This window comes from Lampetra planeri, chromosome 6 (assembly GCF_965212315.1).
Source record: "Lampetra planeri chromosome 6, kcLamPlan1.2.h2, whole genome shotgun sequence".
NCBI classification, from domain to species: domain Eukaryota; kingdom Metazoa; phylum Chordata; class Hyperoartia; order Petromyzontiformes; family Petromyzontidae; genus Lampetra; species Lampetra planeri.
Window position 1 is genome coordinate 1899590 of NC_136112.1, and position 9571 is coordinate 1909160.

General features: G+C 48.3%; 1 long non-coding RNA gene and 3 other non-coding genes across 5 annotated transcripts; all 4 read left to right on the top strand.

Annotated features, from left to right (window-relative positions):
• The first annotated feature begins 2445 nt into the window (after window positions 1-2445).
• LOC144719362 (uncharacterized) lies at window positions 2446-7375 on the top strand. Of its 2 annotated transcripts, XR_013585590.1 has the most exons (5): window positions 2446-2508; window positions 4156-4199; window positions 4874-4919; window positions 5645-5697; window positions 6311-7375. It is a non-coding gene; the product is annotated as an uncharacterized LOC144719362 (long non-coding RNA). The 2 variants fall into 2 exon arrangements; XR_013585589.1 differs by lacking the exon at window positions 2446-2508 and having other exon boundaries at window positions 4087-4199.
• LOC144719681 (small nucleolar RNA SNORD49) lies at window positions 3385-3456 on the top strand. Its single transcript, XR_013585651.1, has one exon. It is a non-coding gene; the product is annotated as a small nucleolar RNA SNORD49 (small nucleolar RNA).
• On the top strand, window positions 4601-4673 carry LOC144719683 (small nucleolar RNA SNORD65). The gene has a single exon (XR_013585653.1). It is a non-coding gene; the product is annotated as a small nucleolar RNA SNORD65 (small nucleolar RNA).
• Window positions 5052-5125, top strand: LOC144719682 (small nucleolar RNA SNORD65). The gene has a single exon (XR_013585652.1). It is a non-coding gene; the product is annotated as a small nucleolar RNA SNORD65 (small nucleolar RNA).
• Window positions 7376-9571: the final 2196 nt, after the last annotated feature.

Genomic DNA, 9571 nt, shown 5'->3' on the forward strand with positions numbered 1-9571 from the left:
CTTGCTCCTACAGTCTGTTAGGGCTATAATAGGGGGATCTTTTGGGGTGGGCGGGGGTAAGTTACCAAGACAAGCAGCTGGAGTGGATGCACTCAGGGGTCGGCGGCGAGCAGGGATGAAGGTGGTGATGGTGAGACTGTAAGAGCGGTCCTTGAATTATAAGTTCTGTATGGCTATGGGAGTGGTACGTACGGTGCAAAAGACGTTAAAATGCATATATTTAAGTCTATGGATCTCTATGTAAGTCTATGTGTCTCTGTGTCTGTGTGAGTCTATGGGTTTCAATGTAAGTCTATCGATCTATGTAAGCCCATGTGTCTGTATAAGTCTATGGGTATCTCTATGGGTCTGTAATTACATGGGTCTCTATGTAAGTCTATGGGTCTTTGTGTAATTATATGGGTCTCTATGTAAGTCTATGGGTCTCTGTGTAATTATATGGGTCTCTATGTATGGGTCTCTGTGTAATTATATGGGTCTCTATGTAAGTCTATGGGTCTCTGTGTAATCATATGGGTATCTGTATAATTATATGGGTCTCTGTGTAATTATATGGGTCTCTATGTAAGTCTGTGGGTCTCTATGTAAGTCTGTGGGTCTCTGTGTAAGTCTATGGGTATCTCTATGGGTCTCTGTATAATTATATGGGTCTCTATGTAAGTCTATGGGTCTCTGTGTAATCATATGGGTATCTGTGTAATTATATGGGTCTCTATGTAAGTCTATGGGTCTCTATGTAAGTCTATGGGTTTCTATGTAAGTCTATGGGTCTCTGTATAATTACATGGGTCTCTATGTAAGTCTATGGGTCTGTTTCTCTGTGTAAGTCTATGGGTCTCTGTATAATTACATGGGTCTCTATGTAAGTCTATGGGTCTGTATAAGTCTATGGGTATCTCTATGGGTCTCTATGTAAGTCTATGGGTCTGTTTCTCTGTGTAAGTCTATGGGTCTCTGTATAATTACATGGGTCTCTATGTAAGTCTATGGGTCTCTATGTAAGTCTATGGGTTTCTATGTAAGTCTATGGGTCTCTGTATAATTACATGGGTCTCTATGTAAGTCTATGGGTCTGTTTCTCTGTGTAAGTCTATGGGTCTCTGTATAATTACATGGGTCTCTATGTAAGTCTATGGGTCTGTATAAGTCTATGGGTATCTCTATGGGTCTCTATGTAAGTCTATGGGTCTGTTTCTCTGTGTAAGTCTATGGGTCTCTGTATAATTACATGGGTCTCTATGTAAGTCTATGGGTCTGTATAAGTCTATGGGTATCTCTATGGGTCTCTATGTAAGTCTATGGGTCTGTTTCTCTGTGTAAGTCTATGGGTCTCTGTATAATTACATGGGTCTCTATGTAAGTCTATGGGTCTCTATGTAAGTCTATGGGTTTCTATGTAAGTCTATGGGTCTCTGTATAATTACATGGGTCTCTATGTAAGTCTATGGGTCTGTTTCTCTGTGTAAGTCTATGGGTCTCTGTATAATTACATGGGTCTCTATGTAAGTCTATGGGTCTGTATAAGTCTATGGGTATCTCTATGGGTCTCTATGTAAGTCTATGGGTCTGTTTCTCTGTGTAAGTCTATGGGTCTCTGTATAATTACATGGGTCTCTATGTAAGTCTATGGGTCTGTATAAGTCTATGGGTATCTCTATGGGTCTCTATGTAAGTCTATGGGTCTGTTTCTCTGTGTAAGTCTATGGGTCTCTGTATAATTACATGGGTCTCTATGTAAGTCTATGGGTCTCTATGTAAGTCTATGGGTTTCTATGTAAGTCTATGGGTCTCTGTATAATTACATGGGTCTCTATGTAAGTCTATGGGTCTGTTTCTCTGTGTAAGTCTATGGGTCTCTGTATAATTACATGGGTCTCTATGTAAGTCTATGGGTCTGTATAAGTCTATGGGTATCTCTATGGGTCTCTATGTAAGTCTATGGGTCTGTTTCTCTGTGTAAGTCTATGGGTCTCTGTATAATTACATGGGTCTCTATGTAAGTCTATGGGTCTGTATAAGTCTATGGGTATCTCTATGGGTCTCTATGTAAGTCTATGGGTCTGTTTCTCTGTGTAAGTCTATGGGTCTCTGTATAATTACATGGGTCTCTATGTAAGTCTATGGGTCTGTATAAGTCTATGGGTATCTCTATGGGTCTCTATGTAAGTCTATGGGTCTGTTTCTCTGTGTAAGTATATGGGTCTCTGTATAATTACATGGGTCTCTATGTAAGTCTATGGGTCTGTATAAGTCTATGGGTATCTCTATGTTTCTCTGTGTCAGTCGATGGCTAAGCAGCGCCCCCACGTGGCGGCCCTCGCCGGAAAGAGCGTGGCTTACGTCTCGCGCTTAGCGGAAGTGACGACACGGAGGAGGGGGGCGGGGACTTTGTCAACGGCGGGGGTCACGTGGTGGAGCTCGCCGGCTATAAAAGCCGAGGGCGAGCAACGATTCCGTCTTTCGTCCGGGGTCTCTGCGTGGACATCATTGATCGGTCTTCGTTTGCCGGTACGAGAACACGTGGCTGGGTGGATGGGATGGCTGGCTGGGTCAGTGTATGGGGTCTGGTTATTGTCCAAACGAGATTGTTTTAAGTGGCTGGCGTTGTAACACGGGCCGCGCACGGATAAAAGTGATGATTGTTGTGCTTTGAATGTTGCGTTGTACGTGAACGGCGGATGGCTCTTAATGCATGCCACCGGGCCTAGACACGCGTGCGTGTGCTTTACTAATTATTACATTTATATTGCGCGCTTCCATTAAGGATCTCAAATCGCTGTGCAGACACGGCATAAAGCGATATAAATACATTTTAAAAATTATGAACTTTTAATTTAATTGGCAGAAGCGTATGAATAAGTCTTGGTGAGAATGAGTTAATATGGTGGGGTGGTTTTTAATTTCTGTAGAATACGCCTTTTTAATTTATAGGAGGCTTTTATTGATGAAGGCATTTTGCTATTTGTGGTTGTCGGTTAAGTGTGCGACTGTCATTGACTGGGCGGCGTTCAGTGGTTTTCAATGAACTCGCGTGTGGCCTCCAATGCCACGTGTCGATTGACCTCTGTTTACTAAGAATGCATTATCCATCGATTAATAATATTGATTTTATATTTTTATAAGCTGCTGGGTGTAATCGTTTCGGGCACTGGCGACTGCTACGTGCATAAAGTTAAATAATCTTTAATTGAAATTTAAATCTATTTAATTTAACCGCCCGATTTCACCAAAGCCGCGTGCTCCCTGGGAGATTTGAGCCACGTGGATGGGGAAACGTAACACGAGTCGGTGCTGCTCCACTGCTAGCCTATCGATAAGGGGGCGTGGGGGTGGCTTTGCTATAATCCGGCCTGTGCTGGGCTGGGGGGGGTTGGAGGTACGCGCGGGGATGATGATCTCTGCGTGATGGGAAGTGCCGTCTGATGCGAAAACTGACGAGAAATATCCGCGCTGACCCACGCGTCCCTCCCCTCCCGACCTGTCGATCCACTACTGGATGAGGTGGCCTCTCCCACGACTCTCTGGCGAGATGTTAACGACCGAGCCTGGTGTACAGGAGGGTCATGGGTTCGAACCCAACCCTGCTGCATGTTTGTAGTTTGCGTGTTTTTTTTTTCCTTCGGGTCCTCTGGGTTTTCCCCTCCACGTTGATAACGAACGGGCGATTTGAGTTTTTTTTGGGCTATGACTCTTAATTTCCACACGGTAACCGGCCACTTCGTTGAGCTTTCATTTGTGATGGGTCGCTTCTGGAAACGAGTTATAGCTGTAACCCAGTGGGGTTGATGCGTCTGTGCCGAGTGAAAGGGTTTTTTTTTTGCCACGGTTCCGCCACTTTTGCCATTCATTCGGCGAGACAATTCATCCCATCACGCTTAATGCCATCGTGGTGGTCATGAGCGCCTCTAGTGGCGGCAGGGCTTAACGTTGATTAATTATATTAATAAGAACAGGTGTCGAGCCCGTACCATTAATTGATTACAGCTACGTTGGCGGTGGTCTGTTGCCCGAAACGTCGACTTAAACATTTCATTTTAATGCCAATAGGTGTGTACAAATGTGGTGCGTTGCGTGTTATTTGCCGGAGCTAATGTGATTAATTTCCATCCTTGCCGACAGCGCACTAATGACCGTGTGTGTTTGTGTACTTGGCAGATGAGTTGAAAGGCCGTGACCCCCGTGAGGCCGAGAGAGCAGAGGTGAGACCCCAAGTGGTGTGGGGAAAACTCTTGCTTAAGAGAAACGCGCGTTGTGGATATTTTGAGTTTGTGCTGCTATAAATTTTCCAAATGACGGTCAGCCGCTTTTGTTGAGCCGTCATTTGTGGCCAGCGTCGCTAATGAAAAATGAGTTGTGGGCTTTACCTGGTAAAATAAATAATTATTAAGTTTTACTTGTATATTTTGGAGTTATTTGCTTTACCATTCCTGTACTCTGCACTTCTATCGTTTCCCTGTTGCAACGTTGGACATCTGAAAAAGAGCTTGAGAGCTCATCGGATTCCTCCCCTATCAATTAATATTCTGATTCCGCGACCACCCACCAACCACAAGCCCCCTCCCTGTAACCCCCTATGCACCCAGTCACAGCTGAAAGGTTTCGGTGATGAGTTTTTGAGTTTAGCTGGAATTACCGGCAGATTGTTTGGTGGTGAGAAAACGACTCTTCTGAGAGACCTTGATGATGCTGCTGTGGTGGTGGTGGTGGTGGTGTCCGTGCGTTGGTGGGCTCGCGAAACATGTCTAACGATAAGAAACACCGAGGGGGGGGGGGGGGTTTGGTTTCAACCTTTCGGGGTCTCGTCAGCCGAATCGGCTTTGCAGAATTGAACATTGCTTCTGTTGCAATAACGACTTGTTTGTGTCTTTGGCAGATGAGTTGAGGGCCGTGAACCTTGACCCCATGGGATGAGTGAGCAGGTGAGCACGTGGTGTCCCCTCTACCCGATCATATTCAATCCCCTAGTAGTTGTCCCCACCAACCTGCCCCCCTAAAAGCGACTGCTGCCCCTTGCGGTAGTTTGATGTAATCGTCACCAGCCACGGGCACCAATATGATGACTTTGAGTTAAACCAGCTGGAATTACCGGCAGATTGCTCAGTGGTGAGAAAATACTCTTCTGATTGACCCCGAGGCTGGTGCACGAGTGTTTTGCGCGGAGTAGAGTTGGGATGTCTTTGCTGATGGCCGTGGGGAAACGCATTCGGACAAAAATTGGCGGTCCAAACAAAAACTGGTTTTGTTGGGGTTAATTGTCAAAAAGTCCCAAACACCACCCCCCCCCCCCTGGCTGCTTTACTAAACCCGTACTTACTGGCGTGGTGAAGTATGGTCAACGGCACCCAAACAGTAGTGGATTGACAGAAGGGGTTTTTGAGTAACGACACATCGTGCTTGAACAATGTCACCGTTATGTCAATTCGAGGATCTCCCAACGCTAACTTTGAATGCATTTTAATTCAATTGGGTTTTTATTCTGTAACTTTGACAAGTCCCATCGGCCCCGAGATGGGCACGGTTTGTGTGTGCGCACTTTGCTGCACCATCGTTGAGAACTGCCGTTACGAACAACGTTTTTGCACAGAACCCAGCACTTCTAAACACAGCCCCCCTCCTTCCCCTCGCCCCATCTCTGCCGTTTCAGGTTCAGACGCTCGGCCGTCTGGATTGAGGATCACGCCCGGATTGATGACGCAGGTAATTTGACTTATGTCGGCAAATGGACTTTTATTATCTCCCCCCCCCCCCGAATAAATCCTTTCCAAGTCGTCCCAATTCCAATGTGGCTGTCAGAATATGTATTTCGAGGAATCTGAGCTGCAAAGCTTTTTTTCACACGTCTAGTTGGGGGGGGGGGGGCGGGGGGGGGTTGGTCAGAAAGCTACATTGACAAGGGGGGGCAGGGTGACGGGTAAAACCTCTCCGTCCCGTCGCTGTGCTCGCCGCCTCTCCCGACGGCCCTTTGACCAGTGGCAGAAACCGGGCGCCACCTCCATCGCCATTTTCGAAACTGCAAATCGTCACACCCCCCCGTCCGTCCGTCCGTCGAGTGCCCAAAAGTTTGGGGGGAACTGCCGGTTTTTCCGTGATGAGCATTGTGAAGACGGAGTGCGCACAACTTGTGCGCGTGTCGAGACGCAATCCAACTCTGACCCCGGCTGGTGTAGGGGTGGCTGATAGGGGGTTGGGGGGGGGGGTTGATGTAGGATTTGAGAGTAGTTAGTTTGTGAGGCAAGTTGGAAGTTGTGAGTTTGGGGTTCCTGCCACTAACACCACGTGGTCCCTCCCCTCGTGTCTCCGTTCTCCTCAGGCGCGTGAAGGCTGCTGGCCGCTGGGTGGCGCTCGCTCTCCGACTGGCCCAGCGAGACTGCAGGAGGAGCCGCTTGTGTGGCTGGCACCGAGGCTGCCGCCCCGTGTGGCCAAGTGTGGTTGATGCGTCAACGCCCCCGTCACGATTCACCAAACCGGTTAAATTTGCAAATCTTGGGTTTTGATTCCCCCCCCCCCTCGCACTTTTAGTCTTTTGCCTCGGTGGCTCCATTGATCTGAACTGCAGGGGTTGGCAAACCCACGGCTCCAGAGCCGCGTGCGGTGGCTCTTAAGGGGGGGGGGCTGGCTTTTTGTCACCTCACCACCGTCTCTTATTCACCACGTGTGCGTTGCGGCTCTTTACAATATCGAGTTTTGTACCGAATTGGAGAAACAAATGGCGACGTAACCCCACGTGTTGGCGGCGTTCCAATCCAGATGAGGCTGTTAAGAGGATGTTTGTAAAGTGGTCGGGGGTCCAGCATATGTAGTAAGTCGGGCAGCTTTAGGTAGACGCTTGAAGCGTGGCCACAGGCTGTACAAATGGGAAAAACACAGCGAGCACGCACGAGACGGTGAAAACTAGACGAAAAATAATCAAACCTTGACATGGAATCTTGACCAGTCGCCAATCGGCCGTGGGTGGGGTGAATCGTGACGCGCGTGTGCGCACCATCGGGGTGAGTATTTGGCGTGTGACGCAAGTCTGGGATGGATGTCATTGGTGGATTAGGTGGGAGGGGGGGGGGTCTTTGTGTGGTCGTGGTGTAAGGAGTGGGGGTCTGGGGGAGTGCGAACCTAGTTTTTGGGGGGTTTGGTTGATGAAATGAGATGGGGTGGGATTAAGTTGAGGGTATTGGTGGCCGGTGATAGTAGGTGCTGATGGTAAGCCGCCGGGTGCGTGCACATGGTAGTCAGGTGATGGGCGAGTTGGCGATACGAGGTAAGTGTGGGAGAGGTATCGGTAGGTGCCTTGTCATCTGACAGTCTCCATCTGTGCGGCGCTCGTGGTCTCCCTGCTACTGCTGTTGTAACGAGTTTCACAATAAAGCTTCCTGGAACCCCAGCGCGCTTCTGTCGTGTCGATTTCGTCCGTGCGTGTGGGATTACGCACCACCATTGTGCTGTTGGACTCGTTCTCTCCCCCCCCTTTCCCCACGTGTGCCTGTGGGTTTTTTGCTATTGTTGTTTGGGCTGCGGCCGGGAACAATTGCCGCTTGTGTGGGGTGGCTTTTTTTGGTGAAGAGCACGAAGACTTCACATGGTTTGGTGGGGTGGGAGCCGTGCCTCCGAATTGCTTGCAAATTAAGCTTCTGGGATTACGTGGCAGTTTAGGACGTAAGCGTTCGCGACCGATAACGGGTTTGTTTTTGGATTGATCGCTTAAATAAAAATTACCACCCGACACCACCAAATGAGTAGTAAGCTTTGTACAAAACGTGCCAGGTGACGGCTTCAGCATACAATTCAAACACTGTCGTTTCACTGATTACAACCTGCCTCATCAGGCGATAGCCATGATTGCGAAACAGTTTCGGAGCAACGTGCCCACCCCCACGACTGCCAAAAAAACTTGTTGAAAGAGTCAACGCTGCGAGGAATTCTGGGACCTGTAACTTTGTAATCCCTTTTCTCTCCTTCCCGGCACACCAATTATCCCATTTTATCCGGCTTGTACGAGTCTGCAACCTGGGTTGTTTCTGCCGGCAGTGGGATTCGGTTTGGCCAGTAAGCCAGTTGTATTGCAAGATTATTTTAAACTTGAGGCAACTCGAGATGATAACCTGGAGGCTGGGTGGGGGGGTCACAATGTTGAGCTACGTTTGCATGTTACGCAGGCGACCGTTAATCGTAGGTGCGTACTCCAAAGACAAAGATCCCCCGTCGAACCTCAACAGACTTGGGGCAAGTGCTGTTAGCGAGCACATATGAAGGCCAGCACGTTACACGAGGGGTTGGGTGGCCAGCACCACGCCCGCCCCTTTGTCTCCCCAGTGGCGATGTTTACACACCGCACCAGGTACTCATTTTAGGCCGAGTCGGCCCAGGACCCGGTTAAAATAATCGTCACTGGTGTTGGCCGTGAGCGGGAATCGAACCCGGGTCGCCATGTTCGTAGCGCAGCGCGCTAACGGCTCCACTACCGCGTACTCCACACACCCCCAAGTCCACCCGAGTCTGGAATCGAACCCATGGTATTGCGGCGGGGGTGGGGGGGTAGGTAACGTGTAGAGTCATCTTAAAGTGACTATGTGACTGTGCAAACAGAAAATCCAGGAAAAGACAACAAAATATTCCACAAAAAGCACCGGACACCAACGCTGTGTGCAATAATCCCAGTGGGATGCAAGTCAAACAACAACAACCACAAGCCAAGTGAGGTGTGCACGGAAATTCAAGGCTGCACCTTTACCCTACCAGACTCCTGGATCCAAAAGATCCCTTCATTCCCCATCTCCTAAATGCTGATTTTATTGTTTTATATTTATATTATTTTATTATTTCCCTTCTACGTGACTTTACCGAAAGAACCAAGAATATGCTGATCCCACTTAAGGTCTCCCCCCCAAACCTAAACTTACGTAACTTTTTTATTTGACCAGGTCAGGCCCCACTGAGCTACGATAGCTCTTCTTTTCAAAAGCGAAATGGCCACAAATGATAGCTTCACCCAAGCGGAGTATTATCATCACGTGGACATTTATAGTCTGACAAATATTCACTCGAAAGCCACCACCACCCAACCGATAACCAATTTACACTGACCCCCCCTTCGCCTCCCCCACCCATTTACTTATCACAGATTAGCCTCATACCCCCCCTCCCACGCCCCATATCCCCCACCCCCCCATCCGGTAGCCTGATCCCTGTTGATCCCTCACCCACGACTTCTTCCACCCCGGAGGGATCGAGGGTGGGTGGTGAGGCCGTCCCTCACTCCCACGCAGCGGCTTTAGCATTCCGTGCAGGTGCGTGCGCGAGATTAGTAATGTTGGCCACAATAGAGGTTTTGTTTTTGGGTTAAGACGGCGTGAATATGAATGTGTCGTTAAACCCGCCACCACCCGACAAAACCACTTAGTAATGGTTTGTTACGTAAACAAAACAATGGCAATTCTTGACCTAAAGCTTTCGTGACGGCAGGAATTTATATTCTTTGGGTCTTTCGGTAAAGTCACGTAGATAGAACAATAAAATAATAAAACAAGAATTAAGTGAAAAATAAAAAAAAATATCACGAGGTTTCCATCGCAACACAAGC